Genomic DNA, 19148 nt, shown 5'->3' on the forward strand with positions numbered 1-19148 from the left:
TGGATGAACACCAACAACTTGAAAATCAACCCAGTACAGACCGAAATCATGATTATATCCAAAAACCAAGAAAACAGCACCCACATTCCCTGGCCTATGGAAATGGCAACCGCGCCAACACCATCTAAAGAAGAAAAAACCTGGGAGTCCTGATGGACAACACCCTAACCATAGAACCACAAATAAATGTAATAATCAAGAAATGCTTCTTTCTCCTTCACACAACAGGAAGAATCTTACATTTCCTCTCCATCACCCACAAAACACTCACAATCGTCGCCCTCATCATGTCAAGAATTGACTTGCAAACAGCCTCTCGAGATTCCAGAATACCTCCTGAAGAAACTACAACGCATCCAAAATACAGCAGCCAGACGACTCCGCAAACTATCCAGAAGAGACCACATTACTCCAGCACTAAAAATACTACATTGGCTCCCAGTCAAACATCGCATCACCTTCAAAACAATGTGCATAACACACAGCGCAATCAGCAGACAGGGAGCTGAATTCCTACAAAAGAAAATAACAATCGACAAGCCAACCAGACTCCTCAGATCAAGTGACGAAATCTGCCGGAACCAAAACCATTCTCAAGAAAAAACTAGGCAGATTCTCCTCCTCCCACCTAGCTGCAAAAACCTGGAACAACATCCCGAAAGAAATAAGAAACACCAAGGACCACAGACAATTCAGAAAGCTGCTAAAAATCTGGCTCTTCAACACTGCAGATTCAAATTGAAACAATTAAACAATCAAACAGGAAACAAAGAACAAGATGACAGAATTCAGGATGACACCGACAACACCCAGAACCGACTAAGGGAAACTTCTACATTAACAAGAAAGATGACGCTAGGCCGAATAGGACACAAGCCACACACCATAAGGACAGAAATTACATCCCTGCCCAACTCCTAACAACTTCACCCACTGCATGAACACTACCAGGTACCATACTTGGATAGAGTTGTGTGAATGTTAGCAGCTCAAAACAATAAGAGAGAAGAAGCACACCCTATTTGTTTTGTGTGTGTACGAAAACACTGAGCATAATCTTTAGTAATGTAGAGCTCCTAAGGCTCATGAACTCTTAATAAGTTTAAAGGGTGCGGGGGAGAAAACAAATGACTCTGGTATCACAAGTCAACATACTAATGAACACAATAGAGTTCCTACTGGTAATAGGAACTCCCGTCCCGTGCACACCATAAAGTAATGGAAAAAGTGGTTTTCCAATAAAAATTAAATAGATCTCTTTGATAGTTTAGTAGTTTCACAATATAGGAATTCGAAAGATGAAAAGTAGGTACATCAAATACAATCGTTTTTCAAAATAACTCAATATCAATAGTTCATTCACTTTGTTAATATCATATTCTTACATATCAAAAGAGCAGAAAAGCAAAGAAAACTTTTTAACAAGTGAGTTCAATTTACTCAAGAATCAATGACAAAAATAAAATAATAGTAACACCAAAAAACAAATCACATAGTTAGATTCAGAGCTCTACGCGTTTCGAGAGATAGTGCCTCTCTTCTTCAGGAGCAAAATGAATTCCAAAATATTCAAAAATATTCTCAAAAGGACCTTTTCAAGTTCAAAAGTATTTCTCGGTATATGGCGCAATTTCGTTGTGAGATCATGGAAACGCCATCTATTGGCGTCAATGTTCATTTTGTGGTGATGATCTGAAAATTGTATAATGTACATATTAGTAATACATACTATGGTGAATGTAGTGATTACTGAATAAAACATCAGTGTGTTAATACCTGTGCACGGATGAATCCTCTAGGAATATAGAAGATGAGTAGGTCTTCTTACTTTCCCAATACTAGCAAGATCAATAGGTCACCAACGATTCCTTATTATATGAAACCTGCATCTGTGTCTCTTAGAATAGTAAGTGTATATATTGTGAGTGTGCATATTTATAACTTAATCATTCAATGAGTTAGGCTAGCAAACATGACGCGAGTACTCACCATTTGGATGTGTGCAGTGTTCCAAACAAATGCGTTTGCAGTCTCCATGTCGGGCTCAGAGTTCCGTCTGTGAAGATTAGTCTAGCATTAGAGTGAGGACCTATAATGTTATCTGTGCAATATGTGGTTATATTCGCTGTGCTTACCTGTGTAATTCTTACAAGTACACGATATCATGGAGAATCTTGCAGTTTCCCCTCGCATCATTGCCGAGTGTACCTGTTGCTCAGCAACGGTTACAATATGTATTCACATGACTCCACACTCGCGGTCATGTGATATAATAGAATTGTGGGAACCGTAGTTCCAAGTCATAGAATCACAACGTGTGCTCAATACGGATAACAAAAATGAATTAGTTATTGTACGTTCACCATTGTGCTTCAGGTAAATTGGGCTCACAAAAACAAGCTGTTGCTCTGTAACGGTAGTGAAGTTAAATCACGTGACTCATTGACGGTGGTCATGTGTTATGTGGACTTATGGGAACAGTAGTCCCAATATATTCAATCGGAATTGCATACTTCGTATTCCAAATCATTCCAACAGAAGAGCAAGTTACTCTCTTACCTGGTAACGTTCTTTCGATGGGATGGTCCGACGACGTATTCCATATTTATGACATGTAATCACCACAGCTGTGCTGCTTCGGAAAATCTTCGGCGTCTGCGTCCTGCGTCAATGACGTCGATACGCCACCCTCGAGGACCTCCTCCGACGTCACTGGATGTTATAAGTAGGACGCACGACGCCCGTAGCCTCAGTTGTAGTTTTTTCCCAGAACGTGTGGCACCAGTCTTCTGCCAGTCTGACACACAAAGCCGTGCGGAGACGTAAGCTGCAATCGCATAAGAAATTCTGTAGCGGGGAGGGCAGGGAGGGAGCGATATGGAATACGTCGTCGGACCATCCCATCAAAAGAACGTTACCAGGTAAGAGAGTAACTTGTTTTTCGAGGGGATTGGGTCCTCCAACGTATTCCATATCTATGACAGACCATAAGCAGACCATAAGCAGTACCAATGCAAGGAAGTAGGAAAAGAATTTAGAAAACAGAAATTTAGAATGCCCAATCAAATTGCGGAGTAAAGGACCGCCTTGCCAAAGGCCAGATCCTACCCACGGATGGAATCGAGGGAGTAGTGATGTACAAAAGTATGTACCGAAGCCCATGTGGCTGCATCACAGATGTTACGAATAGGAACACCCCTATGTAGGGCAGTAGAGGCAGCCATACTCCTGGTAGAATGGGCCTGCAAGCCGACCGGTGGGTCCTTACCCGCCAAGCGGTAACACTCGGAGATAGCCAAAATAATCCAGCGAGAAAAAGTCTGTTTCGTCACAGCTTGTCCCAAACGCTTTCCAGCGTAACCAATGAAGAGTTGATCGTCCACTCTGACCCGGGACATGCGTGAAATATAAAAGCTTAACGCTCTCCTAGGATCAAGCCTATGGAGCCTCTCCTCTTCCTTACCAGGATGTGGAGGAGGATAAAACGCCGGAAGAACAACCTTCTGGCCTAAATGAAATTTCGACACCACCTTCGGAAGAAAGGAAGGACGAACTCTAAGGACAACCCTGTCCTTATGAAACACAGAGTGAAGGGTGGCTTAACTGAAAGTGCCTGTAACTCACTCACTCTGCGAGCAGAAGTGACCACAACCAAAAATACAGTTTTAAGAGTTAACAGTCTCAAAGGGCATGAATGCAAAGGCTCAAATGGAGCACCCATCAGAAACTCGAGAACAAGGTTCAAATCCCAACCAGGCACCTGGAAAGGTGACGGAGGGAACACATTAGTGAGCCCTTTCAGAAACTGAGAAATGAAAGGAATTTTAAAATAGGAACACTCTTCAGACGAGCGCTTAAATATGGACAGCACCGCCAGGTAACCTTTAACGGTACCCACTTGCAAGCCCCCGTGGGTCAAAGAAAGCAAAAAAGACAGAACCATGGGAATGTCACATGCAAAACGATCCACATTCTTAACCCTGCACCAGTCGCAGAACTTACGCCAACGGCAACGGTACAGGGACTTTGTTGCGGGCCGTCTGGCCGAGAGCAACACCTCTATCACGTCTTCAGGGAGGTCCCAATCCTTATACCTCAACCTTTCAGAAACCAAGCGTGAAGGTTGAGGGATCTGACCTCTGGATGGAAAACCTGACACCCCCTCCAGGGAAGACGATGTGGAGGGTAGATGGACAAGTCGAGAAGGTCTGGGTACCACGTCCTCCGGGACCATGCCGGAGCAATGAGTATCATCCGGGAACCGAACCTCCGTAACCTCTGCAGTATGACGGGGACTGGAGGAAACACATACAGCAGTGTGAATGACCACTCCACCACGAACGCGTCTCCTAAGGCTCCTTTTGGAGGAAATTCCCGCGAGCAGAACCTCTCGCACATCCGGTTGACACTGGAGGCAAAGAGATCCACTTGATGGGTCCCCCAAAGGGCGAAGATCTCCAGGAGAATCTCCTGAGCCAACTCCCACTCGTGAGAGATCTCGCTCTGCCTGCTCAGAGCGTCTGCCGTCTCGTTTTCGTCTCTGGCCAGGTGAACTGCCGAGATCGAAACTTCCTGCTGGATTGCCCAGAGCCAGAGCTGCATCGCCTCCCTGCACAGAGGAAGTGACCCTGCCCCCCCCCTTTTTGTTGAGGTAGTGCATGGCCACCGTGTTGTCCGTCAGGTTCAGGACATTCTTCCCTCGCACACTCGGCAGAAAAGCCTTGAGGGCTAGCCTGACGGCCCTCAGCTCCAAAAGATTGATATGGAGTCTGGACTCCGACGGAGACCAACGACCGCTGACTGTCAATTCGTTGGCATGAGCTCCCCATCACGATCGTCACCTCCGGCCAGGGTAGCCAAAATGGAGCCCCCTTCAGCAGATTGTCTTCGACGGCCCACCAAAGGTGGTCCTGGGTAACCGAGGACGGCACCTGAACAGGGTCCGACAACCTGCCGGAGGACTGAGACCACTGGAGCTTGAGTGCCCATTGTAAAGATCTCATCCGCAACCTGTCCTCTGGCACCAGAAGAATGCAGGGCGCCATGAGGCCGACCAATCTCAAGAACTCGAACGCTGGGAGACTCTGGGCAAGCTGAAACTTGTGCCCCATCTACTGAATGTGATGAGCCCTCACCTGGGGTGGAAAACACTGCCCCAGGGACGTGTCGAGCACAGCTCCGATGTACTGGAGCCTCTGAGTTGGTGTCAAATGGGACTTCTTTAATTTGAGGGAGAAGCCCAGCTTGTGGAGGGAGTGGCAGGTGACTGACAGAAGATCCAGGACTTGCTCGGGATAGCGCGCCCTGATCAACCAATCGTCCAGGTAGGGGTAGACGTGAATCCCCCCTCTCCTGAGGTGCGCTGCCACCACTACCATGAGCTTGGTGAAGACCCTCGGGGCAGAGGTCAATCTGAACGGCAGGACCCGAAACAAAGTGCGAGTCGCCAACCGCGAACCTCAGGTACTTCTTGTACTTTGGATGTAGCGGCACATGAAAATAAGCGTCCTTGAGGTCGAGAGACACCAACCAGTCCTGAAGTTGAAGGGCCTGGAGGACTTGAGAGAGAGTAACCATCATGAACTTGTCCTTCCTGAGGAGTTTGTTCAAACCGCGCAAGTCCATGATGGGTCTCAATCCACCGTCTTTCTTGGAAATCAAAAAATAAGGGGAATACCATCCCTTGTTCCTCTCCGCTACAGGCACCAGTTCTATGGCGCCTTTCTCCAGCAGGGATTGAATTAGTTGCGCAAGGAGCGGATCCGGACTCTTCAAAGAGAGATTCCCTGGTGGATTGTCTTGAGGCCTCTGCCAAAAAGGAAGACAGTAGCCGTGGGTTATGATCTCCAGAACCCACACATCTGAAGTAATGGCGCGCCACTCTGCAAGATGCTGCGCCAGCCTTCCCCCCAACCGGAGAACCATAGGACATGACCTCAGGACTGAGCTGAAGCAGCTGCGGCGTTGCCTGAGGGCAACGAGGCAACAGCCCGAGTGGCCTTGGCACCTCGAGTACCTAGTTTTCCACCTCTGGCACTCCTACGTAGGCCCCTTTGACTGGCAGCTCCTCTCGCTTTACCAAAGGATGAGTAATAACGAAAGGAACCTCCCCTCCATTGCTGTCCCCTAGGTCGAAAAGGCGGAGGTTGGCAAACTGCAGCGCCCAACGACTTTGCTGCAGCTTTGGAGGTTTGCAACCTCTCATGGCTCTCGTCAGCCTTGCTGCCAAAAATATGTTCCCCGTCAAAGGGCATGTTGAGGAGCTGGGCCTGCACATCAGGAGCAAACCTCGACTTCCGCAACCACGCAAACCTGCGTATCACAGTGATCGCCGCCATGGACCGGCTGACGCAATCTGCCATGTCCAAACCCGACTAAACGGCCTCACACATGGCATCCTTGCCATCCTGAACCATGGCAAGGAAACCATCCCATTCGTCCCCTTCGGGAATATGTTCAGCCGCTAAGGAAACACAGTTCCACAGAGTGTGCGTGAAAAGTGACAAGCTGCCTAAAGCGCCATACCCCCTGAAGAAGACACTTTCCACGCCCAGCTGTCAAAATGCTTGTCGTCTCTATCAGGAGGGATGGTAGGATCCGACGCCTGCTTTTCCGGGGCCGTAGCCGCCTGCACCACCAAACTATCCGAAGTGGGGTGCTTGGTCAAGTAGCAGGGGTTGCTACTGGCTGGGCGGTATTTTCACGGCAAAGATTTGCCCACAGCCGGGAGACTCTCCGGAGCAGTCCAAGCCGCCACCACCCTCCTCTGTAGAGCCATATGGAACGGCAGTACCGGGTCAGTTGGTGGTCCTTGGTCGAGGATATCCGTAAGGTCATCCTGAAGAAAATCCCCTGGGGGAGCAGACCATCCCAAGTACTCGGTGACCCTGGACATAAGGCGCCGGTACAAGGAGTCGGCATGAGTGCCAGGCTCAGGCCTACGCCTACAAAACTCCACCTGCGGAGAGGTGTCCAGCCCACTGGCATCGTGCAGGGACTGCCGCAGGTCCTCAATTTGGCTATGGCCCGAGAGAATCTCGTCCGGCACCGTATCCGGAACCATGCCATCATCAGAGCCCTCATCCACCTCTGAAATAAACTCAAGCTGGCGGTAAGAAGGCATAGAATGTGGAACAAAGCCATGCTTGACCTTTACCAGAGCCTTTCTAGGTGGTTCCACCGAGCCCTGGGGAACCACCGTCGAAACAGCCTCGAAAGGCGTCGAGGGAATCGGCGTTGACGCTGAACGCGGCGCCGACAGCATCGATGGCGTCGACACAGCCCTCGAGGCCAGAGCTCCGACCATGTCCCTCGACAGCCTGGGCGCCGATGGCATCGACGACTTCGGAGGCGGGGCCTCGAAAGAGTCCGTCGACGACCTTGGCGCCACCGGCGTCGACGTCTTCTTCGAAGACACCACAGGTGCACATGGTCTCGAGCACGTCGACCTGGAATGGGCATGACGAGAACGATTCCCCTTGTCCGAGCGGGACCTTTCCCGCGACGACTACCCGAGCCCGAAGGCGTGCGAGCGGTGTCTCTCGCCCGATCACGACCGACCCCACTCGGAGGCGCAGACGGACCAGTGCCCTGCGATTCGAGAATCGTCAACATTTTCTTCCCGAAGGAAGCCCATTCCTCCGGCGTCGCATGCTTGGTGGGGTAAGCGACCCGCCAACGGGCGGAGCAGTCGGATGAGGACGGGGAAGGCGACCGATGACGGCGCTTCCGGGAGTGCCTCGAAGAGGCAGAGAAGTGGCGGGACCGACTCCGGGACCGAGACCTACTGGACATCCGACGACAACGTCCCTTGAATCCCCTGCAGACCTCGACTTTCGTGGCTTGGACACCTAACCTACCGATAATTTCTTCTTGCGCTCCCACAAGGCTTTGGACGTGAGTGACTGGCAGTCGACACAGTCATACGTGTCATGGACCTTCCCGGGGCACCAGAGGCAGCCGCCGTGCAAGTCAGTTACCGACATCTTGGACCCACAGTCCCCGCACTTCTTAAAAGCCCGGACGCGGTGTGGAAGACGAGGTAGACATCTTCACCAAGAAAGACTTCACAATACGTACAGGTTCGAAGAACCGAGAAAGAACAGGAACTCCAAAGAGTCGAGGCGCGCCGAGATCTCCGAAGCGAACACGTCCGCGGAAAAAACGGAACTGAGGCCACGGGCGTCGTGTGTCCTACTTATAACATCCAGTGACGTCGACCGTCGGAGGAGGTCCTCGAGGGCGGTGTATCGATGTCATCGACGCAGGACGCAGACACCGAAGATTTTCCGAAGCAGCACAGCTGTGGTGATTACATGTCATAGATATGGAATACGTCGGAGGACCCAATCCCCTCGAATTAGGTCTGTACACATTCTGAATAATAATGCCCTGATCTATTGTGCAACCATAGTTACATCATTGGAGGTGAATGAACAATGTTTCATGTGTGTAGTGTGTTACGTGATGTCGTAAGACATACTATGGACAAGCCCAAAAGTCGAGGTGCTGACATAAGCAGCATACTTTCAATAGTAATATAGTACTCTGTCAGTTCCAATTGACCAACATGTCAATAGGTCAACCTGTTCTAGGATGCAGAATTATATCGATCATGATCAAATATTATGGCCCTTTATGTAATGTCATTACAATGGTCTTACATTATGTTATTGCTAATTCATATGGTCATTCCATTATGTTATAACGTCATTTTCAGATGTATCATTGTATTATTATGATAATAACGACAATCTCATATTGGTCATGGACCACTTACATTGTTATCTAGTTCGAAATACATTGACGTCATTCAATTGTGGGACAAACTATAGTGCTGTCTTATCATTACATTTTGCAGTATGTAATTATATTCTGATGTAATTGACAGAAGTATTATCCAGTCTTTCCACATGTTCATTAATCAATGTTGGACAATTTTTGATATATTGGATTGTGTGCATACTATTGTTATTATCGTAATTACATTTTGGCGTATGTGATTGCTTTGGTGAACAATTCCACTGTGTGTATTACCACGTAGACATTTTCTGGGTGTTATCCAACCCTTTTTAGCAAGCTCATAAGAATACATTGCAAGAAAATTCCTCGTTCGTCCCTCTAGGTTCCAGGGCTTCTAGCTTGTGAACCAACTCTCTTTGTGATAGTATGCTCTGTAGATTGCCTCCTCTCGGTGGATGTGTTACTGTTTCAAGAATCACAAACCTTAATTGTGAGATCGTGTGATGCTGTTCTTTGAAATGTCTGGTGACTGGCGATTTCATATTGGCAGCCTTATGTTGGATTTGTGCTCTGTGATACGGTATTTAACTCGTCTTATTGTTTGACCAACATAATATTTCCCACATGGGCAGATCAATCCATATATCACACATTTGCTTTCGCATGTGGCGTAGTCTTGTAAATTTATCTTTTGTCCTGTATAGGGGTGTCTAATGAGTGACCCTTTCTGTACGTTATTGCAATGGCAGCAATTTAAACAGGGGCATGTACCCTTCTTTGGCTTTGAAAGAAATTGTTGTTTGACTTTATTGGTTCTTTCCGCTTTAACTAGAGAGTCTCATAGGTTTCTACCTCTGTTGTAAGCCATTAGTGGTGGTTTTGGAAAAAATTTACATAATTGTGGGTCTAGTCTTGTGATTTTCTAGTTTTTGTTCAGTATTCTTTTGATTTGTGCACTTTTTGTAGAATACTGAGATGAACAGATTAACGGAGGATTGTCTTTGTCCACTCTTTTCTGTTGATTAAGAAGTTGAGTTCTTTCCTTTAATTGGCATTTCTCTATAGCTTCTGATAGGATTGGTTTTGGAAAGCCTCTCTCTTGAAATCGTAAAATGTGTTCCTCTTCCGCTTCTTTATATGATACATCCTTTGATACAATCCGTTTGATTCTTTGAAGCTGACTAAGTGGTAGGTTATTTTTTAAGTGTTGCGGGTGATTGTGTAGAATAAGCTATTGTTAACATCAGTAGGTTTCCTGAAGATTGTTGTTTGTAACTTGCCGTTCTCTGGATAGATCTTCACATCCAGAAAATTAACCGCTGGTGTTCCTATTTCAAGGGTGAACTTAATCTTGTGGTTGCATTCAATGATCTATTTAAAAAATACTTCCAGTTCTTGTTTGGGGCCTTTCCAAATTGCAGAAATGTCATCGATGTATCGTCTCCACATGGCCAGTTTGTCTGACTCACCTCCCACCCTCCCTTTTCAGAGCCGTCAGAGAGCCAGGGGACCACTCCGGTGGTGATAGTGCACAGTACAAATATCCTTTAACATTAACAAGGAGCCAAAAGGAACAGTCCTTGAGAGTCCAAATAGAGGGGAATTGGGGAAGCTAAGAAGCAGGCAACATGTATGCCAGGGGAAATTTATGGATCGGATCACAGAACTCATCACATAACTCAGGAAATTACAATTAGGGGAAGTCTACAAGAAACCTGACCTACTAAAACAAAAATACTATGAACAAGGGGACAATACGGATGCCTTATTGGCCAAGAGACTACAGAAATAAAGAGCAGATTGGACGATATCTGGGGTTACAGACAGCACAGGGCAGGTAGTTTGAGGGGCTAAGGAAATAGCAAGATCCTTTGCAGACTTCTACACAAAACTGTACAAGGAAGGATGGATTAACTTGGAGGATAACATGAGGAAGTACTTGCAAAGCCTGAATCTTCCAAAATTATCAGGGACCCCAAAACAGAGATTAGAAAGCCCCATATCATAAAACAAGGTCAAAAGGGCAATTTTAGGTATGACATCAGGGAAGGCACCCAGCGTGGATGGCTTCAGAATATCCTTCTATACTAATTTTCTAGACTGTCTTGCCCCAAAGGTAACAGAACTATTCAATGGAATAGCCATTCTCCCAATGTCTACATGCCCTCATTTCAGTAATCCGGAAAGATGGCAGAAACCCTATGTCCTGCTCCTCTTACATGCTAATTTCCCTGTTAAATGTAGATGCCAAAATATTATCTAGAGTTTTGGCCACAGGCCTGAAGGTATACTACCCTCCTTGATATATTCCGATCAGGTAGGCTTTGTCTCTGGAAGGCAATGCTTGGATAATATTAGAAAGCAATCAAACTAATATACACAGTGAACCGATGATGCCTTGAATGCTGAAAAGGCGTTTGATTGGGTAGTTGGCAATTCCTCAAATATGCTGGAAAAATGTAGGTATGAGTCAAGTTGGCTGCATTGAATTAAAACTGTGAGAGATCACTGAAAGCAGTAACTAAGGTCTTACAGGAGCATGGAAAGCTCCCTGGATACAAGGTCGATTCAGATAAATCCTAGATATTGGGCTGAGAGCAGAGGAAATAGCTAGATCAGTCTGAGAATCTCATTGTCAGGTGTGTGACTTGAAACTGAAATAACTGGGTATGGCTCTCAAATAATTTACAATCCCCCTACCAAAGAAACTTCTCTCAGTTTTGAGTTCTATACGAATGAACTTGGAGAGATGGAGAAGCACCCCCATGGGGTGGACGTGTATGACAAATATAATGTGGTGTTAAGCCCTTGGACCGGGGGTAACGACCCAGCAGCCAAAGTTTACGGCCTGGGCGAAGCCAAGGCCATTAACAAGGTGCTAAAACAAAAAAGGGTATTTTCAGTCATTGAACCGGACGTGTGAGGGGTCCATTTAATCACTGGAAATACTGTGTTAAAATGGCCGCCATGGAAAGGCAAGGCAGAGCCCCTCTTCCCTTTCCATAGCGGCCGGAAAAATGCAGGTAAGTGGGGTTGGAAATAGACAAACAAATAAGGGGTCAGGGTTGGGCGGGATGGGGCCAGGGAACCAGCCGTCAGGTGGATTCAATCACGGAAGGAGATTGCAGGTTTCAGCCGGTTCGTTTACAATTTTTCGAATCAACAATTGACCGTATTTAAAGGATCACAATTGACCTTTTCACAACTGACTGCATATGGGATACATTACTCACCCTAATCGTATTTCTGATGCTTGTATCTGCTTAGATTCACATGCTGTGCATAGGCCGACATCTAGTGGAAGCTGCGGAGTATTACAGTTTGTTTTTCGAAAATCGAAAATGGGCGTCGACACAGGTGTGCCAGTAATACTATCCCTAGTGTGACGTCCACTGTACCCAAGATCCCTCACGCGTCTAGGATCCTCAGATTGTATTTTTTCTGACATGAGGAAGCATGAGGAGTAGCGTGAGTACAGATAATCCAAGCAGATAGACAGAAAGGTAAGACTACAAGCAATCATGCGCCTTCTCTCGGAGGGGAGGAAGGGTGGGTCGCATGTGAATCTAAGCAGATACAAGCATCAGAAATACGATTACGGTGAGTAATGTATCCCTTCTGAGGCTTGTGGAATCTGCTTAGATCACATGCTGTGCATAGATTAGCGAGCAGTACCAGAAGAAGGAGGTGGGATGTGAGAAGGGTCATGAGCAAACAGGTGTCTTAGAACCGCTTGTCCCACTTGTGTATCTGTCTTGGAATGAGTGTCAATGCAGTAATGCTGAGTAAAAGTGTGAATAGAGCTCCAAGTAGCTGCTTTGCAAATGGTGTCGAGGGGAACATTTGCAATGAAAGCCAGAGTGGCACCAATGCCTCTAGTAGAGTGGGCCCTTGGCGTAAAAGGCAGAGTCTTTTCAGAAAGAGAGTAACACAGCTGTATACAGTTGATAATCCACTTCGAGATAGCGCCCTTAGGATCGCGATCCCCCTCTCTGCCTGTAGCTACGGAGACAAACAGTTGATCTGTTTTCCTTAGCGGTCTGGTTTTATTTACATAGTATAGGACCGCCCTACGCACATCTAGGGTGTGTAGTTTCACCTCAGCCGAGCTTTGCGGGTTTTGGAAGAAAGCCGGAAGCTCGATGGACTGGTTTACATGGAACTTGGATATGAATTTAGGTGAGAACCTAGGGTGTGTGCGTAAAACCAGTTTGTCCTTGTGGATAGTAAAGAAAGGATCCTGCACTGACAGAGCCTGAATTTCACTGACCCTTCTTATGGAGGTAATGGCTACTAAGAAGGCCGTTTTATAAGTCAGGTGTTTGAGACTACTTTTATGCATGGGTTCGAATGGGGGTCCCATGAGCTTAGCTAGCACCACGTTGAGGTCCCATCCTGGCGGTGGGTTCGAAATAGGAGGGTGAAGTCTCTTTACTCCTTCCATGAAGGCTTTAACCACTGGTACTTTCCACCACGAGACCTTGTTATGGGATGTGGTGTAAGCCGAGAGGGCTGCCAGGTGTACTTTCAGCGAGTTAAAAACCAACCCTGCATCCAGCAGGTGGAGCATGTATGTCACAACGTTGGAAGGAGTGCAATCAACCGGGTTGATTTGTTTATTCTGGCACCAGATAACGAATCTTTTCCACTTATCAAAGTAACAGTGCCTTGTATTTGGTTTCCTGGACTCTTTTAGAATGTCCATACACCTCTGTGGTAATTTGAGATGTCCAAACTCTATGACTTCAGGAGCCATGCTGCTAGGTTCATAGAGTTGGGTTCCTGATGCACTGTTTGACCCTGTTGCTGGGACAGTAGGTTGTACCAGGCTGGGAGTCTGATGGGCTCGCACACCGCCATCCTGGGTAGGTGTGGAAACCATGGTTGTCTCGCCCACATGGGAGCAACTAGGATGAGCGTCATCGATTCCTTGTTCATTTTGTACACCACTTTCCTGATGAGAGGAGTTGGTGGGAAAGCGTACGCAAACATCCCTGACCAGTTCATCCACAGGGCATTCCCTTGGGAGTCTGGCTGGGGGAACCTGGATGCAAATCCTGGGCATTGTTTGTTTTCGCTTGTGGCGAATAGGTCTATAGTGGGGAAACCCCACTGAGAGAAGAGATCTTCTACTACGTTTCTGTGAAGGACCCATTCGTGTTCTTCTGGGAGGGAGTCTCTGCTTAGAGCATCCGCTAGGGAATTGAGCTCCCCTGGAACATGTTGTGATGACAGGAAGATGTTCCGTCTGAGTGCCCATATCCATATTTTCTGGGCAAGCTTGGACAGATTTGGCGAACGAGTCCCCCCTTGCTTGTTCAGATAGAACATGGCTGTCGTGCTGTCCGTCCTGATCTGCACCGACAAGTTCAGTAGATGGGGCTCGAACGCCTTTAGCGCTCGGAATACTGCCAGAAGCTCTAGCAGATTGATGTGGTTCTTGGCTACTGAGTGAGACCAGAGACCCTGAGCTGTGTGGTGGAGATGGTGAGCTCCCCACCCAGTCAGGCATGCATCTGTAGTCACCACGGCTTGTACTTTGGGATCGTAAAAGGGTTTCCCCTTTGCGAGATTCTCTCTTGTCCACCAGTGTAGGCTCTGTACGAGTGTTGGCGAAACGACCACTAGATCGTCCCACTGACCACTTGCCTGAGACCACTGTTTCGCCAACCATTCTTGCATGGGACGCATGCGCAGACGCGCGTGGGGGACCAGGTAAATGCATGACGCCATCATGCCCAGTAACCGCATAGCTTTGCGTACTGTTATCTGTTGACCTGACTGATAATGCGGAATTTGCCGAAGTATATTCCGAATTCTCTCTTCCGAAGGGAAGGTCAATCCTTTCTGAGTATCTAGGATAGCTCCTAGAAACTGTTTTGAGGTGCTTGGCACCAGACTTGACTTTTTCTCGTTGATAGAGAAGCCTAATTCGTGGAGGAGGTCGATAGTCCTCTGAATGTTTGACCTGCAAATTCCTGGGGTTTCCCCCGTTATGAGCCAGTCGTCCAGATAAGGGTACACCGGGATTGCCTCCCTGCGTAGGTGTGCAGCTGCCACCGCCAGTACCTTGGTGAATACCCTTGGTGCTGAAGCTATCCCGAAGGGCAGTACCTTGAATTGGTAGTGGCGACTGTCCACCTTGAAGCGTAAGTACTTTCTGTGCGCTGGGAGCATGGAAATATGAAAATAAGCATCTTTCATATCCAAGGTTGCCATGTAATCCCCCTTTTTTAGGAGGGGGATTACCTCTTGTAGCGTGGTCATACGGAATTTTTGGGGCTTGACATACTTGTTGGCAGGCCGTAAGTCCAATACTGGGCGCATTGTCAAATCTTTCTTTGGCACAAGGAAGTAAGTTGAATAGATACCCTTGTTTACCTGGTGTCCTGGGACGAGTTCTATCGCGTCCTTTTCTAGCAGAATGGCGATCTCCTCGAGAAGGATCCTTTGATGCTCTAGGGAGTGCACTCTTTGTCGTGGAGGATGGTTCCGGGGACGCTGCAGTAGTTCTATACAATATCCTGCGGATACTGTTGACAGCACCCATCTGTCTGAGGTGATCCCTTCCCAAGCTTGGGTGAAGGTGGAAATGCGTCCCCCTACTGGGGTTGCGTGACAAGGGACCCTGAACTGAGCGTCACTGTTTTGGTGGAGGCGTGCCACCTCCCTTGTTGGGGCTGCCTCTGCCTCTTCCACGACCTCTCTTGTTACCCCTGCCGTAACTCTGGGTAGACTGCTGGTTGTTATTCCATTGTGTACCCTGTCCCTGGGCATAGTTGCCTCTTTGTGAATTTTGGCCGCGTGGGCGACGAAAATTACTGTTCCCCCTCTGGTTAGGGGGTTTGTTGGTAAGCTGGCCAAGGGATTTGAGAGTCTCATATTCATCTTTGGCATTTTTAAGTGCGTCTTCGACCGCTTTCCCAAACAATAGGTCGGGTTCCACTGGCTTGTCTATTAAAGAAGCCTGGGTTTCTGTCTTGAATCCCGACTGCCGTAACCACGCATGTCTCTTGATAACAGTACCCTCTGCTATCAATCTCCCTGCGTTGTCAGCGGCGTCGAAAGTTGCTTTTAAAATGCAACCAGACACGGCTCTCCCCTCTGCCGAGATCCGAGCCAGCTGGCCCTTTAACGGTTCTGGAGCAGAGGCAATGAGCGCCGCGACTTCTTCCCATTGATGGCAATTGTAACTAGCCAACAGGGTGGTGGAATTCGCAATCCTTGCTTGATAGGCGGACGTTGAGGCTACCTTCCTGCCAAACCCGTAAAGTTTTTTGCTCTCCTTGTCGGGAGGAGCTTCTGATGAAGATAAGGGCGTGCCAGCCCTTTTTCTAGTGTTGGTAACCACTAGGGAATCTGGTTTAAGATGTCCCCTTATATACAGAGGGTCAGACTGGGCTGCCCGGAAAATCTTTTCAATTCTGGGGTTGACAGCTCTGGTGAGGTTAGGATTCACCAGGGAAGGATCTATTCTTTGTTGGATGGACTTGAGGATAGGGATGGTCTGAGCGACCGGTCTCCTTTCTCCTACAAACTCCTCCGCGAAGTCCCTTTCCTCCTGTACACCGTGGGTGTCGATGTGGAAATGTTCCGCTGCTCGAGCGAGAACCTCGTTGAGGAGGGGCTGGTTATCAACTGGAGAGTCGGTAACTGGGGCTTCGCTTTGTACTGGGGAATCTACTCTGTAAATTTCCTGCTCATTTTCTCCCTCCTCCAGGTCCTCATCCTCTGCAAGGTAATCTGTCCCGGTTTGTTCTTCCATAAATTTAGACTCCTGGTCCTCTTCAGGGAAAACTTGTCCCTGGTAACTGGGGAGTGGAGTAGAATATGGAAAGGAGTAAGGCTGAACCTCGAAGGGTTCAGGTCTTTCGAACCGGGGCTTTTTACTTAGCGGGATAGGATCGGAGGAGCCTGAGGGTGTGGCCCCTTGAGGGTTATATGAAAGAAAATGTTCTGGGTTCTTATCATAAAAATCAGCCAAGGAAGACATCCTAGACATAACCCTGGCTATGTCTTCACTGGACCATTCCCTGGAACAGGGTATTACTTTAGTAGGTGATGATTTATGGGACTTTTCAAGGGTAGACTTGTGTTTGCTTGTCTGCCTAGGGTGAGAGGATGGCTTTACAGGAGTGGAAGGCTGTGCTTTCCGCTGTTTCCCCCCCTCCCCGTGCGTGGAAAAATGTTTTCCCTGTCCCTTGGAGGCCCCAGAGACTTTCGACGCCTGGCGCCGAGGGTCTGGAGAGGTATCTGTGTGCTTACGTGGGGCCTCACTGGTGTTAACCGCGGTCTCGGTATCTTGGAGCGCGGCCTGGGGGTGGAAGTCGTCTTCGTCTCCCGACGATCGAACTTCCGTTAATGTGTGTAGCGAGGCACTCTTGGCAAGAGTGGATGATTGCCTTGCGTCGTGAGGTGATCTCGATCGAGAGCGCCCAGAGGACACCGAGTCGGACCGTTCTTTTTGTGCCTCTTTCCGTGAAGTCGACGTCGTCGAGGTCCGGTTGGTCTTAGTGTGTTTAGTGTGTGTTAGGTGTGTAGCGCTTGCGTCGCCGGGGGTCTTCCCCATAGCCGCCCTGCCGGACGACCTTCCGAGGTCGGGGACCTGCGCTCGCCGGCTGTCTTTCGACACCGTAATGCCCTCGCCGTCCGAAAGTACGGCGTCGCTGCCATCGCTGAAGGCGCCCTCCGCTGCCATGGCCTCCTGCCTGGCGTGGTGGGCCCAACGCTTTGTCGAACGGTCCTTAAGTGTCTTAGGTTTAAACCTACTACACGCTCTGCAGTTCGCTTCGGGGTGATCCCTTGGCAAGCAGAGATTGCACGTGGCGTGCCTGTCGACCCAAGGGTATTTGCGATTGCACTTGGGGCAGAATTGAAAAGGGGTACCCTCCATACGCACCTTAAGGCAGCGGGCTGCTAAGTGTAGGAATATATAAAATGTAACTATATATCAAGAGTGAAGAGTATGTACCACCCCCCACTCTCCCTACTTGTAAGGGCCGAGGCCAGCGGCCTACTAGGCCCAGGCCGAGGCCAGCGGCCTTCCGAGGCCCAGATCCGTCGTGCAGCAGTCGACGGTCGATGACTTCTCCAGCCGTCGTCGAGGTCGAGGGTCGACGTTGGGGTGGGGAAGGGAATGAATAAGAATTATAATTATAATAACAGCAAAAGTATGGCTAAGGCCAGGGAACTCCGCAAGATGCTTCCGACCAGTATGGCGGAAAAAAACAATCTGAGGATCCTAGACGCGTGAGGGATCTTGGGTACAGTGGATTTTCGAAAAACAAACTGTAATACTCCGCAGCTTCCACTAGATGTCGGCCTATGCACAGCATGTGATCTAAGCAGATTCCACAAGCCTCAGAAATATATTTATATATATATATATGGGGTTTTGGGCGGGTTTGGGTTGGGTTGGGGGTTGCAGGGGGTTTCCCCCCGCATATATGTTACAATTGACCTTCACAATTCGGTGAATTGTGAAAAGGTCAATTGTCATTCGAACAGTTGTAATACGAACAATTCGTACAACCTTTCAGCCTGCGTTTCTAGCTACCCGATTGGCTGGATCACACATGCCAGGGTGCTAAACAAAATTAAATGTCTTACAAGGATATTGTTTCTATTCAGCATGCTCACAGTAAGCATCCTCAATAATGTTCGAACAGAAATTAGACAAGCCCTCTTCCGATTCTTAAAATGGTAAGCATGCTAGGGTCCCTTATAGTCGATTGGTATTACCAAAGGAAATTGGGGGAGGCGGGAGTTGGCTTACCAGATAGCGAGGGATTTATTTAGCAGCACAATTCTGGTTGTTGTATGATCACGGAGACCAGGAATCAATGGATAGCTTTAAAGAACCATCGGTTGAGGCCAGTTACCGTAGCGGAATGGGTTTGGGTTCTGCTGATTGTGGTCCCCAAAAAAATGAAGGAACACACAGTACTGAATGTTTCATGAGAGATATGGAGGAAGAAAGGAAGTATAGCAAGGCTAACCAGATGGTTGTCTCCAATGAGTTGCCTTTGGCCTCTCCATTTATCAAAGAAATAACTAATCCCCATGAGTTGCATACATGGTTCGAGGTGGGACATGAAAGGGTAGGGCAATTATTTCTAGGAGGCAGATTTTTCGATCCTTTGACCTTAGAGCATGCCCAGAGTTTAGTGAAACTCTTGGTTTTTGGCTACCTTCAACTGAAAGCTCTTTTATTGCAAGGGAAGTGGAAACAGCTAACCTCTAGACCACTCACACCCTTTGAAAACATTTTGGATGCTTACCCGAGCAGCAAGGGATTAATTTCAGCAATATACAAATGTATTCTTGGTTCCACAGGTTGAGGAGTACAACACCTAAAAGATAGCTGGGAGAGGGACCTGAGACGCCCTATATCAGATAGGGTTTGG

General features: G+C 48.0%; 1 protein-coding gene across 6 annotated transcripts in view; it reads right to left on the minus strand.

The window, feature by feature from the left end:
- The window catches only part of ZHX3 (zinc fingers and homeoboxes 3), a 443788-nt gene that overhangs the window by 83552 nt on the left and 341088 nt on the right, over positions 1-19148 (minus strand). The gene's annotated exons all lie outside the window — the stretch shown is intronic.

This window comes from Ambystoma mexicanum, chromosome 3p, assembly GCF_040938575.1.
Source record: "Ambystoma mexicanum isolate Mex_15411 chromosome 3p, UKY_AmexF1_1, whole genome shotgun sequence".
NCBI classification, from domain to species: Eukaryota; Metazoa; Chordata; class Amphibia; order Caudata; family Ambystomatidae; genus Ambystoma; species Ambystoma mexicanum.